The 15,311-nt window shown below is 32.7% G+C and overlaps 1 protein-coding gene across 1 annotated transcript in view; it reads right to left on the bottom strand.

Annotated features, from left to right (window-relative positions):
- LOC150108272 (protein LZIC-like) overlaps window positions 1–15,311 on the bottom strand; it is a 95,949-nt gene that overhangs the window by 38,836 nt on the left and 41,802 nt on the right. The window lies entirely within an intron of this gene.

The raw sequence follows: 15,311 nt of genomic DNA, 5'->3' as shown, positions 1-15,311 counted from the left end.
CATAAAAGGTGCAGTTGATAACCACTTGAAAATGTACTTAGTCACGCGGAAAATTTAAGTTGAGAATCGAGTTAAGTGTCACGACTGCAATAGTTACATTTTCAGATATATTTCAGTTCTTTCTCCTTGTTTATGTATGTAATATCCTAAACTAAATATCCCAAAAGGCGCAGTATAAATACAAATATTAGGGGTACTACGGGGAGCAATAACTTAGATATTGGTATAAGTTTTGGTAAAATCTCGGGCATAGAAGTTAGAAGAATATAGATAAAAGGAATTTGTAAGATTAGAGTAGAAATCGTAAATTGGGATACAACAACGCCAAGATCCCTAGCCTCATTAGTTTCTTGCAGCATAACCCCACTCTAATATAACATGCTGCTGGAAATCTCATGAAGCCAAATTGCATAACTTTACACTTCCTAAAATTAAACTGACAGCCATTTTCGTTTGCCAAATTTCCAGCTTATACAAATCATTTTGTAAGTGCTGATATCAGTTGCAGCCCCCCCCCCCTTGCTAATTTTTAATATATAGTGAAACCTGTGGGGTATCCATAACTATAGAATAACATGCATGCCACAGTAAATAATTTTTTTTTATTAGGTAAATATTTCATCTTATGTTTCATAAGAGATCATCAGTAAAACTAACGAACAACAATAGGAATTGAATTAAAAAATAGCAACATGCATGCTTAAATTTGAATTCCTCTGCACGTATACAGTCACGTGTTCATGGATTAAAAACTACTATGTTGAAATTAAAATGACTTAAATTAAAATATAGCAGATAAATTATTGAATACAACTGAGGATAACAATTTCCCAAACGTGTTCATGGATTAAAAACTACTAGGTTGAAATTAAAATTACTTAAATTAAATTAAAATATAGCAGATAAATTTTTGAATATAACTGAGGATAACAATTTCCCAAACTTTTGGAATAGTGAGACAGTTGATGTTGAAAGTTTATTTTTTACTTGGTTAGACTATAATAAATTTAGTTTAATCATTTATCCAAGTGTGAGCAAACAAAGTTTGTGCCTGAAAGTATCTTCAGGACTGGGGTAAGGTAGTACAACACCAGGCAATTCGTTGCAAAGGTTCCCTTAATGCATAACATTATACATATCCGCAAAGAGATGAGTTTTGCATTATGGGAGATACTGAGATAGGAGTGATGTTAGCTTGCTCCACCTTTGCAATGAGTTGTCCGGTATTGTACTACCTTATCCCAGTCCTGAAGATACTTTCAGGCGCAAACTTTGTTTGCTCACACTTGGATAAAGGATTAAACTAAATTTGTTATAGTCTAACCAAGTGAAAAATAACCTTTCAACATCTTTTCTAAATCCAGAGTAATTTAATAAAAAGGTTTGCACACCCTTTGGCAACTCCTATAGGTAGAGATAACCTTGCTAATGCTTCTGCCTGGTATCTCCAACTCTGGGCCTGGCTCTTACTGAAGAGACCTCAATAAAGGTCGAAACTAGTCTGGGTAGTGGCCTTTCCCCTAATGCATAACATTATGCATATCTGCAAGGAGATGTGTTTTGCATTATGGGAGATACTGAGATAGGAGTGATGTTAGCTTGCTCCACCTTTGCAACGAGTTGCCTGGTGTTGTGCTACCTTACCCCAGTTCTGAAGATACTTTCAGGTGCAAACTCAGTTTGCTCACACTTGGATAAAGGATTAAACTCAATTTATTATTGTGAGACAGTCATTTGATTAAGATTGGGTCTATGGATTAAGGCTTCAGCACTTTCTTTATATAAACATTCATATTTATATGTGGACCTATGCAGTAACTTGGGTTCTGCCATTGGATCCTGTGGTTAGCATTTTCAATTCCATACTGTGCAAGGCCAGATTTGTGAGGTTTGATAAGGGAGATGTGTCTTGATGTTCAGAGATACATTTATTTATAGATCTTCTTGTTTGTCCATAGTAAGACAAGTTACATGAATGTGGTACTTGTATACACCAAGTAGCATCGTCGGTGGGTGTTTATCTTTTGGAGAAGGTAGCAAGTTGTGAATTTGGTTGATGGGTTTGTAGGTAGCAATAAGTTAATATTTTCTCATAATTTTTGCCACAAGTTGAGAGAGAGAGATGCCTTTAATATATGGTATAGGAGTCCTGTGGGCTTCTTCTTGTCTGGATTGATTTGTAGGAGAGTGGTTAATTCTTTTTTTGGAATGTTATTGGATTATATCCATTTAGTAAGGCTGTTTCTTTGATAATTTCCAATTCTTGTTTTAAGGATTCTTCAGAAAAACAATTCTCTCTGGATACTAAAGATTTTAATGATACCATATTTTTGAGATGGATAGTGACCAGATGTATTATGGATATAATGACCTGAAAAAGTTGGTTTTTGGTAGACAGAAGTGGAAATAGATCCATTTTGTTTACGTTGGATGTGTACATCAAGAAAGGAAGTACCGTCATCAAAAGGTATTATATAATAATTAACCACTAAAACATTCCCAAAAGAAACCTGCAATCAGGAAAATAAAAAGTTTATTTCAGATAGCGTGTGTGTTTTATGTTTTGGTAGACAATGTTATAGCAGGATAACTATGCACTTCAATGCGGTTAAGCAGTTGGCAGAAAAACTTCATTTCTTGTGAAAATATCTCACCCTGTCTGAAAGTGATGTAGAGAGAAAAGCTTTATCTTTGTCAGAGCAATATTCTGCTGACCTTAATGATGATGATTTTGGAAAAGAAATGCAACATTTGCCCCCCAGTACATAAAGCAAATTTTGTAAATGCCACAGTTAAAGCCATTAGATCTGTTGAACTTGTTAACAAAGTACAGACTTGGCAACCTGTTTCCAAATGTTTGTGTTGGCTTAAGAATGCTATTAACAATTCCAACAACAGTAGCAACAACACAGAGAGAGAGAGAGATCATTTAGCAAACATAAGATAATTAAGAATTATTTGAGGTCAACAATGTCTTAGGAATGTCTTGTGAATTTGGCCAGGTTAAGTATTGAATCAAACAATACCAGAACTATTAATTTTCATGTTGTGATTAGAAATTTTTCACAAAAAAAGGCCAATAATACAATAGTTTTAAGTGTATCTACCTTTTTTTTTTTTTTTACTAATACTTGTCTTCTGATGATCTAATCTGCACTGCAATATAAAAGGATGTTTCAATGTGAATTTGTTCTCCTTATCTGTATTATAGCATAAACAAAGATGTTCAAATCAAATGTACGTTCTTATCTCTGATCCTCATTTATTTTATTTATATTTATCGTGAAGGGAGTATAAGAGCATGAGGCATTAAATGCAGAAAATTAACAGAGCACCCCCACTCAACCCCCTCTCTCATCTTCCATACGCTTTCTGACCTTACAGGCTACAGCTCATGGCATAAAACTGTAGTGGATAAAAACAGAATGACAAATGGAGGGAAGGGATCCAAAAGAAACTATGTATCCCCTGATAAAAATTCCTCTCAGAGGCCCAGCATCCTGTAAAGAACTTAGATCATCTCAACAACTGACCACCCCGTCCAGCTTCACACCAATGGCAAAGAGAAACTATACTCAATATCTGAACCTAAATCATTTATGAACATATTCAACAAGGGGCCCTAACACTTTGAGATACCTGCTATTAACTTGATTTACTGAATCTTCCCTCTAAATACTGCTACCTGTTACCAATTTCCTATTCATCTCACTAGGTGACAGTCAGTATTGCTTTGGCACATTTTAACCAATGGTTTTTCCTATGTGGAATGTTATCAAGACTTTGCTAAAATCCAAATCACATCATAGCCACTACTATGGGCCATTTACTTGTGACTTCATCATTAAAAGCAAGCAGATTTTCATAAACAATCTCTACTTAACAAAACCATGCTGTACTTGCCCTACATTTATAAAAGGCCTAACCACTGCTAATTTATGAGAAGCTTGTTATACTTTATTAATTTCCATTTTCCTTATTCCCTTTGACATGCACATATTTTCTTTTAATGTATGAAGCAGTTATTTAAAACATATTATGTCTAATGTGCATGTCTATTAAACATCTAGTAATATGTATGAAAGCCTTTTCAGATTAGTCTTAGCATTCCTACATTATGCAAGATGTCCCTTTATGTCATCCATTTTGCAACAGTGTCACATCTATTAAATAGTCTTCCAGTAATTTCTCCTGATGCTAAGTAACATTTATCTCCAGAGTTAATTTTTCTTCAAAATGTCGTATGACATTTAGAAGAAAACACACAGAAAAGCTAACACAGAGGAATTCTAAGTAGATGGTCCATAACTAATTCCTTCGATGTAATCATACAAATCCAAGATACTATTCCCTTTGGGAGTTTTATGAGTACATTGATCTATATAACTGTAACAAAGTTGTTTCCAAGATTTACTAGCCACTGCAATTTAAAATTCAAGAATTATATCTCTATATCTCTCTCTTCTTCTTCTCTTCAATGATTAGGCATTTGCCTATTCCAACTTCACTGGTTTTTGCATCTTGTCATTGGTCTTTCTCCCCCCCCCCCCAGTCTATATCTATTCACCTCTTTTAGTAGAAGATATCTTTCCATTTCTCTCTCTATTCCTTGATCTTTTCATTTATGTTATAAATACCTAGTTCTTTTTTGATGTCTTCATTTCTTATCTGGTCCAATTTTGTACATCCTTCAACTGTTTCTAAAAATCTCATCTCTGCAGTTTGTATTTTACTTTCATCTTTCTTTTTAACCATCCATGTTTCTGAACCATATAACAGAGTTTGAGTGGCCATTACTTTATAAAATTTTATCTGTGTTTCTTGTCTTCTTGATATCTTGAATTTAATTTAGAGACTCATATGCTTTTTATAGATTACAAGAAATCTTTTATTCAGTGTCCTAATTGTTCCATAGATTTTCTGAAATTTCTTTATTTTTTCATCTACATCTTTATCTTTTAGATATATTATTATGAAGACTAAATAATTAAACTGTCATCTCATCTATTCTATTATTTTATTTTCTAACTATTTCTGATTTAAAATGATCCTGACCTATAAATGCCATGACTCTGTTTTCTTTTGTGAAATTGTTAAATTGCATTGTTGGCTTATTTTGTTTAATTTGTAAACTGATTATTGAAGGTCATCTTCATCGTCTTGTAATATAATCTGATCATCTGCATACAGCATTGTATTGATAAGTTCTTCTGGTTAACCGAATACCCTGTTTTATTGTTGTTTTCCATATTTTAATAATCTGATCGAAAAAAAAAAAAAAAAATATATATATATATATATATATATTGACCAGAGTTGGAGATAAGCTATATCCCTGTCTGCCACTCTGATTTATTTCAATCTCTTCTCTTAATTTATACATTTATTTCTACATTAATTTTTCATAATCTATAAAAGCAATATGAGTCTCTAAACTAAATTTATGTGCTAAAACTAAAATTAATTTGTTTTAGCACATAAATATTGTCTATACATGATCGATGTCTGAAATAATTTTGTTCTTCTGAGAGTTGTTTGCTTGCAATATTTCTAAGTCTTTTATTCAGGATTTTCAGGATTTGATGGCAATATGAGAGAAGCAAACAACTCAACAAGATGCACTGATCACATATTCATAAGAAACGGAATGGCCTACAAGGTATCCTCTGCAATCTACTTAAGCAAAATAACAGATCACCATTCGATACTGTTGAAACTATCTGAACCTAATAGCATTGACATGAGCTGTGCAGATAGTCATAAAAAATTTGAAATAGGCACCAATTATAATAAATTTGAGAACTACATAAAACATCATCAACTGCCTCCAACCGACATATTAGACATAAATCAGCTATATGAGGAATTTATCAAAATGATTAAATATGCAGACAGCAAATCGCAATATCACAAAAGAGTTACAACAAAAAAGGATGTTCACACACACACACACACACACACTGGATAACAGATGAATTAAAAAATATGATAAGGACAAAAGAGAAGTTCTATCATAAGAGTAGGAAAAATCCCTACAATTTAATGTTTGAACACAATTACAAAAATTTCACTAAACATCTAAAGGAAAAAATAAAACAGGCAAAAGAACATTTTCTTCTATCGAAATTTCTTTCTTGTAATAATGATAAAAATAAAGAATGGAGGTTGGATAATATAATAATAGGTAAAACAAAGCAAAAAAAAAAAAAAAACACGAATTCCCAGAGGGCAATGACATCACCGATGTACTTAGCAAAATGAACACCCAGCTTACAAACTATGGTAGTTGTGATTTCGACCCTGCAGAAAAGACAAAGTATGCGAGTCACCTTCCATGAATTAAGAATTTCATCTATCTACACGAATTAAATGAAGAAGTGGTAAAGAGTGTAGTAATCGGATTAAAAAAGGGAAAAAAATGGGAAGTGACAAAATAAATGTCAAAAAACTAAACATTGTCATTAAATACAAATTACAGTTCTTTACAAATATCATTAATACATCCTTCGAACACGGTAAATTTATAGAACACTTAAAGATTCCTTCAGTTGTACCTCTATTTAAAGGAGGTAACAGAAATGAAATCAAAAATTACAGACCACTATCTATACTATCCACAATCTCAAAATTATTGAAATTCTAATAAAAAAAAACACTTAAATAGCTATTTAAATACCATATCCTTCTACGCAATTAATCAATATCGATTTAGATCTTGATACAATACCAAAAAAATGCTATTAAAGTTTCATAAAATCTGTAGTGGAAAATAAATAAAGGAATGCACACAGCAGCCATTTTTTTTTTATATATCTAAGGTGTTCGACTGTGTTCATCATGACCTATTGCTACTGAAAATATCCAAATACAGCATCAGAGGAATTACTAATGACTGGTTCAGATCCTATCTGAATAACAGAAAACAATATACCAGCTAAGGCACATTCAATAGTGCAACAAAAATAATAAAATACAGAGTCCTGCAAGGGTCTGTATTAGGACCCATCTTATTTTTAATATATGTTAATGATTTATGTAAATACAAACGTTTTGGTAAAATGATATCCTTTGCCGATGACATAACATTAATATACACCGAAACAACCCTTGAAGATCTAAAAAATCGGATTAATAGTGATATGTTAAAACTAAGTAAATGGTTTAGCAATAATGGACTTAATATTAATAGCAATAAAATGAGATATATGTACTTCACATTAACAGATAAGCTAGACCACGATATAACCATAAAATGGCATGAAAGAAAATGTAGTGACATCCTAAATTGTAACTGTAGCCTAATAAAAAAAAAAAAAAATCAGTCAAGTATTTGGGCCTCTATATCGATAGCTATATGAAGTGGAACTCCCACACCACTTTCTTAACAAATAAGTTGAGGTGGAGATTATTACAACAATCTGCTTCCATTAATAAGAATACAAAACAGAATAATTAGAGCCACAACCACTACTGACTTTGCACATTCAACCAATGATCTGTTTGTCATGAATAATATTTTACCACTACAGAAACTATATCTCTATGGTTGTCTATTATACATAAAAAGAAACGTTGAAAGTTTCTTAGTATATAATGTAGACTATGAATTATGCTGCAGCCGGAACATGCTAATAGTACCCAAGGCAAACAAAGAAATTTTTCATAAATCCTTCGAATACCTAGTGACAAGCAGCTACAATAAACTCCCAAATGAAATCAAATCTATAACCTCAGCTTATGCAGTCAGAAAAAGATTGAGAGACTACCTCATTGGACTAAACAATGTTGACAATTACTTTAAACGTATAGTATAAGAGATCATTATAACTCACATATCATATCCAATTAAGGGACCAAAATACTAACTAGTTCATTCACTTAGGAGACTAATATATTAACATGTAAATCAAATCAAACCGTGTAAGGTGAGCCCTCATAGATATGGTCACTGGACTTGCAGTGACTGTTTCGAACTAATTTAATTCTCTAGTAAGCAGTATGGTTACTGCCCTTGGTTACACATATATACACAAACTAACTTACTTTATCACTAAAACCAGTAACTTATTATAAACTACGAAAACTATCCGAAATGTATTTTACTCTATTTGTATATATATATACACACACACACACACACATACACAAATATATACAAATAGAGTAAAATACATTCCTTATATATATATATAAGGAAACATTTATGAACTGTAACAAAATAAATAGCCAAACAAGTGTAATTACCAACAGAAAATGAGAGTAATACTTGAACTGTATTGTATAATATTGTACATTGAATTGTACATCTTGAATTGTATTGTATAGTACTGTACTTTGAATTGCATTGTATAATACTCTACTTTGAAATATACAACTTGAATTGTATTATATAATACTGTACATTGAATTGTACAACTTGAATTGTATTATATAATACTGCACATTGAATTGTACAACTTGAATTGTATTATATAATACTGCACATTGAATTGTACAACTTCAATTGTATAATACAGTATAAATATCTTGTATACATGATAGGAATGATAATAAACTGTTATAACTGTTAACTGATTTTACTGTAAATTTTGTAACCTGTATTTAATAAATTTATTCCTCTAATTTCCACAATCATTTCTGTCTCCTTTCTTAAATATGGATATAACCTTGGCTTTTAACCAATCTAATGGAACCTCACATTTCCTCCAACAGTTATTTATTAATTTTTAAGAATCGGTGATGTAAAATTGTATTTTGGCTTATTTTGTTTAATCCATTGATTAAACAAATTTTTGAATGTCATCTTCAATGTCTTGTAATATTATTATTATTAGAACGGGCAACTCCAAGGAGTCCTTAGACTCATCGAGGGAGGCCCTAACATCATGTCAAGAATAACTAGTCAACATTCACACAGTATCTATCATACTTCACCTTGAACTCATTTACAGTCATGGCACCACTACAGACTCTGGCAGCTTATTCCACTCATTCACCATTCTCCAAGTAAAAACTTAGCTCTAACACCCTTGCCCAGCTTCCATGGATGGCCTCTAGTCCTCCCACCACCAGTCTTATTCTCAAAAATATCTTCTGAATTAATCTTATAGAAACCCTTCAGTAATTTGAATGTCTTAATCATATCACCCCTTTTCTGCCTATCAGCCAATTTCTGCAACCCACAAATCTTCAACCTGTTCTCATAAGGTTCATTTCGTAGACCTGCTATCATCTTGGTCACTTGTCTCTGGATTCTCTCCACCTCCTCCCCATCAAGAAGAAACCCTGGTGCCCCAAATATGGGCACAGTAGTCTAGATAGGGTCTTATCAAGGTTCGATACAGAGGAACAATAACCTGTTTGTCTCTGCTCGTCAAAGTATTTTTCAGCAACCAAGTGATTTGATGAGCTGATATAGCCAATTTTGTGATGTGCCCCCTAAACTTCAACCCAGTATCCACCAACACTCCCAAATCCCTGGCCTCGTCAATCTCCTGGAGTACAGTTCCACCAATGTGGTATACTGCTGCTAATTTTTCACTCCAAAATTTTCACCCAAAAATTTCACCCCATAACCTTACATTTTGCCACATTAAATTGACATCCATTCTCCTTAATATAATCTGATCATCTACATATAGCACTGATAACAGTTTTTCTGCTTAACTGGATACCTTGTTTTATTGTTCTTTTCCATATTTTAATAATCTGATCACTATATATACTGAATAGAGTTGGAGATAAGCTATATCCCTGTCTGACACCCTGAATTATTTCAATTTCTTCTGTTAATTTATTATACCTAACTGTAACTGTATTTTTCTATCTTTATATAAACTTTGTATAACTTATACCAAATGTAATGGATATCTTTCTTTTTTTCATTATATTCCACAGTTTTTCTGTGTATTTTATCAAAAACTTTCTTGTAACCTATAAAAGTCACATGAGTCTCTAAATTAAATTCTCTGTTTTTTTTCAATAATTTGTTTTAACACATAAATATGGTTCTAACAGATAAGCTTAGGTGTTGATGGTTATTCATGACTTATTTTTCACGGTATTAACAACACCACACACACTTTTATCACAAAGATGCTTTATTAACGCTTATTCATAAGACATAAATATGGTCTATACATGATCTTCCATGTCTGAACCATTCTGAGAGTAGATTGTTTGCAAAATTTCTAAGTCTTTTATTTGGGATTTTACTCTAAATTTTGTAACATGTATTTAACAAACTTATCCCACTGTAATTTCCACAATCATCTGTCTCCTATCTTAAATATATAATCTTAGCTTTTGGCCAATCTGAAGGAACCTCACATTTCCTCCAACAGTTATATATTTAGTTTAATCCTTTATCCAAGTGAAAGCAAACAAAGTTTGCACCTGAAGAATCTTCAAGACTGGGGCAACTTGTGGCAAAGGTGGACTGACTTCTCATCACTTGCCTTAGTATCCCATAATGCAAAGCACATCTCTTTGCAGACACGTATAATGGTATGAATTATGGGAAGGGTCACTACTCTGATCGGTTTCGACCTTTATTGAGGTCTCTTCAGTGGGGGCCAGACCTAGAGGTGATACCAAGGCAAAAGCAATGCAGAAGGCATATTTCCATATACCAGTTGCCAAAAGGTGTCACACCTTATTATTAAATTACTCTGGATTAGAGAAAGATGTTGGAAGTTTTTTCACTTGTTTAGACTATAATTTATATATTTTGTTTAATCCTTGATCCAAGGGTAAGCAAACAAAGTTTGCACCTGAAGTATCTTCAGGACTAGGGCAACTCGTGGAAAAGGTGAACTGACTTCTCATCACTTGGATAAAGGAAAATAGTGAGTGATTTAAATACAACTGTGAAGTGTTTGTTAGTAGAAAAGAATAATCTAAAACTGGGATTATTTAAAAGACTACAAGAAGATTTTTTGGCAGGTATGTTAACTACTAAATCAAGAGTTAAAAGGCTAATCATATCCTCATTTGACAGAGCGGGATTCCTGCTTAGCAGTGCTAGCTATTTGGATTCTAAGTCCAGTTATATACTGCACACAATTGTGGCTTTATTAATTTGAGATCAATTTATTATTAATAGAAAACAGTTTGGTGGTGATGGTAACCATCTAAACACTGATAGATCCATCAAGTTAAACAAGGCCTTCAAATCTGACATTTTTAAAAAATTTAGAAGTGACATGAAAGCAAATTTATGACAGTTGACTAGATATAAGGATGAAGAGTATTCCAAATAATAGGGAGAGTGTTTGCATTAATGGTATGGAGGAAAGATTGACATTAAAATTTATTTGATTGGTGTTATATTTCTATACTAATATGAAGCTTATAGAATAAGCTTATGTCATGTAAATTAACTGGAAATTTAAATTAACAAAGCAAACAATCAACATTCTTGTGATCTGTTATGTGCGATTTCCTCTCAACCTATTTGTGGGGTAGCAATGCTAATTTTGCTAGGGAATTATTATAGAACAAAGTGGTTTTTCATTGTCTTCCTTGTCCAACAGTATTCTCTGTCTGTAATAGATGTGTGTCGACAGTTAGTTTGCCTGTTCTGATGGACAAAAAAAAAAACAGAGTTTCTAGGAGAAAAACCCTCCACCTCTATATGAGACCAGCTATCTCACCCGAGTGAAAAGCCATGATAAAGGCTCTTTACATCATAGACAGGATTCAAACCCAGGTCTTTCCAATCAAAAAGCTCTGTCAAAAACCAACTGAGCTATGGAGGCTCCTCTTGTGATCTAACCTATCTTCTTTTCCTCTTTCTTTTTTTAACCCTTTTTTATAGCCACTTCTGGCTATAGGTGCCTTCAAAATTCTCTTGATCTGTTTCTATCCTGAATTATTTGAAGAATAATTGAAGACCTGAAAGATGATATAAGAAAAACAATTCTTTTTCTTATAACACAAGGACTGCCACAGATCATAATGCCAGCACTTAGTAATCTGTGTCTGTCACATAAGCAAGCAACAGTTTTAAAAAGCCTGTTTATTAAACTCCTCTGCAGTGGATTTTATCTAAAAGCCTGTTACTGAAATGTTACTAGTATTATCCATCCCAAATTTGTCATTCTCAATATCAGAACACTTATCCTATACTAAACCAATTTTTTCAGTTATCAATGTTGGCCTGGTTGGCTGAGTAGTTAGCGTATCTGCTCTCCAGCCAAATCCCATCATGGACATGGATGTTTGCGATTGTCTGTGAAAATACTGGTGGTGGTGGGCAGTAGATGGTGTTTGTAGATCAGGGCTGTCCAACCTTAGGTAATCCGAGGATTGCATTAAAAAAAAAAAGATTTATCCAAGGGTCGCATCCAATGCATATCTAGTAATTTAGTGAGCAGCAGCAACACATACAACCTCTACAGCTGAACTAACGAACAACACTAATTGCACGCTCACATTCCCCGTGAGCGGTGGAGCATGCACGTTAGAACAAAACAGTGTGAGAATGCTCAGTGTGACCACCACTACTACTTTCGTACTAGATCTAGTGCATTTTATAAATTTTCAGTGATGCACAGCGTAATTTGGATCCCCTCATGTAAAAATTCTGCTCCACATTTAAAACTTAAATTAAAAATTAAAACTTCACATTTAGCACACAACAATGGTATTGTTGGGATATTTAAACAGTCAGATGTTTAAAAAATTTCACACTTCAACACTGAGATATAATCAATGTTGTACAAATTTCAATTCATTGCTCACAGTTGCAGTTTGATTTGAAGTAGGTGTCTATTCAGCAGTGGGTTTGAAGTCCAGTGTTTTTATTAATTTTATTAACAAAAATTTGTTCAGTTCCTCATCAAAAATATTATTATTTAGATTTTCCTTTTAAACATGACAAGTGCCAAGAAAAACTTTCTAAATTTAAATTTGATTCTAAATCTCAGGGAAAAAAAAAAAAAAGCAACCGAAAGAATATTTTCAGCAGTGACAATAAATAAGAAATCAACTACAAACTCCCTTGATGAATGGACTCCTTTTGACAAAAGAAAAATAAACATTCATCAGTTACAGATTTTACAATTTCTGAAGATTTAATTAATTTAGCAAAATAAGGTAGTAATATCGTAACATACCCTAAATAGAGTGAAGCGAAAGCAAATAAAAATTTAGTACTTTTTTTTTTCAGATTTAGTACCTTTTTCCTGCTAAAGTTAGTACTAAATATTTTTGATGGGTGGTCACCCTGAGAATGCTTCTTTGACACATCTAATATTTGAAAAAAAAACACATGGATATATAGTGATGTAAAAATACCAAAATCGAGATTATCGATTAGTGATAGAATTAAAATATCTAATATGCATTCGGTTCAAATTGTTATTTTATTTTTTCGCTTGTGAAAATCAAAACCCACAGGCAGGCCGCATGCGGCCCATGGGCTATGATTTGGACAGCCCTGGTGTAGATGACGATGATTGTAGTTTCGGTTTGTAGTACTTGGTGGAGACAGAGAGGTGTAGAGTAGGTGCCCTCTCTCGATGAGTCTTTGGACTCCCTGGAGGTGTCAATGTAATAATAATAATTCTCCACATATTCAGCCATTGTATCTTTTACCCCCAAAGCAATCAATTTTCTGCAAGGAAACAATTTCCACATTTAAGTAATATGGTGTCAATCAGTGAGTCTGCCTTAGTACACAGTATACGGCCATATTCCAGACTTACTTATTACTATCCATTCTGATTCTGCTATTTCTAACAAGAGCTTACAAATAAAGCCGGTATCATCTTTGTCAACCTTCATGTGATTGGCATAACTCCACGTGACAATTATTATAAGCAGTAAGATCTTCTGCCCAAATTCTATTTCTCCAAAATTAACTGCCTCCATTTTATTTAGGTTTCATACCCATGTGAATGAAAAAAAAATTACAGATAATCCTAATAATATAACACTATTCTATTTATAAATTACTTGCAAGCTAAACTTACTTCATATAATTCTTCTTTATGCATAATTTGAAAAAGGTGAGCAACTTCTGCAATATAATTGTAGATGCTGCCAGATTGTATTCTTTTTAACAGTGGATGCAAGCAGTGGTAAGCTATGAAAATTTTAACAAAGGGCTCGCATTGTCGAGCAAAAAAAAAAGCCCAACTTAGCCCTTGTAATACTTATATTGCACTCTGTAGAGCTTCTAACAGATATGATAATTCCTGTAGGATATCAATCATTAATGCTAGATCTTTTAAAAATTCCAAATTGAGAAGTTGGTTTAAAAAGCTCATATTTATCGTTCGATGCAAAATGCTTGCATAGAGCTGGGTAATTTCTCCACAAAGCAAGAGTCGTTCGTAAACAACAAGCTTCCCATCGTGGTCCAAACACACGGCCAAGATTGATGATAAAAAGTATACAATTATCCATAAATATTTCAAAATGATTTATTTCTTTAATGTTTTTTTATTGAATCATCTAATGCTAATTGTAAACAATGAGTGCAATGTCAAATCACAACGTTGGAAAATTTTTGTAGAAGTTTGATTGCAACACCTGATTTGTTTCCTAACATTACACTAGCTCCATCAGAACAAAATGCAATGAAATGATTTTTTATATAGTTATCAGAAAAATCCATATGAATTTAAAGTAGCAATTATAGTAGCATGTATAAATTTCATGGTGGTATTTTCTAGTTCTACAAGATTATTAAACAAGAAGAACAAGGGGCTCGCAAATTTGAGAAAAATTTAACAAAGGGCCCACGAGCCCCTTATAGCTCAACCACTGGATGCAAGTATATCCATGACTATTCTAGAAGTAAGAAGTCATGAAGATACTTCACATGCAAACCTTGGTTTGCATACACTTAGGTGAAGGATTAAAACAAGAATATAATTTCTCTTAATTTATAATTTTCTGCAATATAATATAATACAACATGTAAATAATAAGAAAATGTGGAGTTTAGAAAACCTGCTTTTATACACATCACATTATCATTGTTATTTAGTTTCAATATTTATCTTAGATGACACTAGTGAAAGATGGTACATTAAATATGGAAATGCATAACGGAATAAACAGAATTGGTTTGGTGCGAGCTAGGTGGATCAATTTGCACAGAATATAAGAGAATTTATTCCTTCATACATTTGCTATATACCAAACACCATTCAAATCAATGTTAAATAACAAATCCATTTTTTAACAGATGTTAAAAAATGAGGATGTTAGAAATTAACTCAAGACATTAGCATTCACATACAAGTAGGACAAAACTTAGAACAGGAAATGAAATGTTAACAAATGTTTGAAGCAAAAGT

This window comes from Typopeltis vanoorti, chromosome 3, assembly GCF_054136105.1.
Source record: "Typopeltis vanoorti isolate ZY-2024b chromosome 3, IOZ_Tvanoo_1.0, whole genome shotgun sequence".
Taxonomy (NCBI): Eukaryota; Metazoa; Arthropoda; class Arachnida; order Uropygi; family Thelyphonidae; genus Typopeltis; species Typopeltis vanoorti.
The sequence above is the reverse complement of the archived record's forward strand: the minus strand, read 5'-3'. Positions and strand labels throughout refer to the sequence as shown.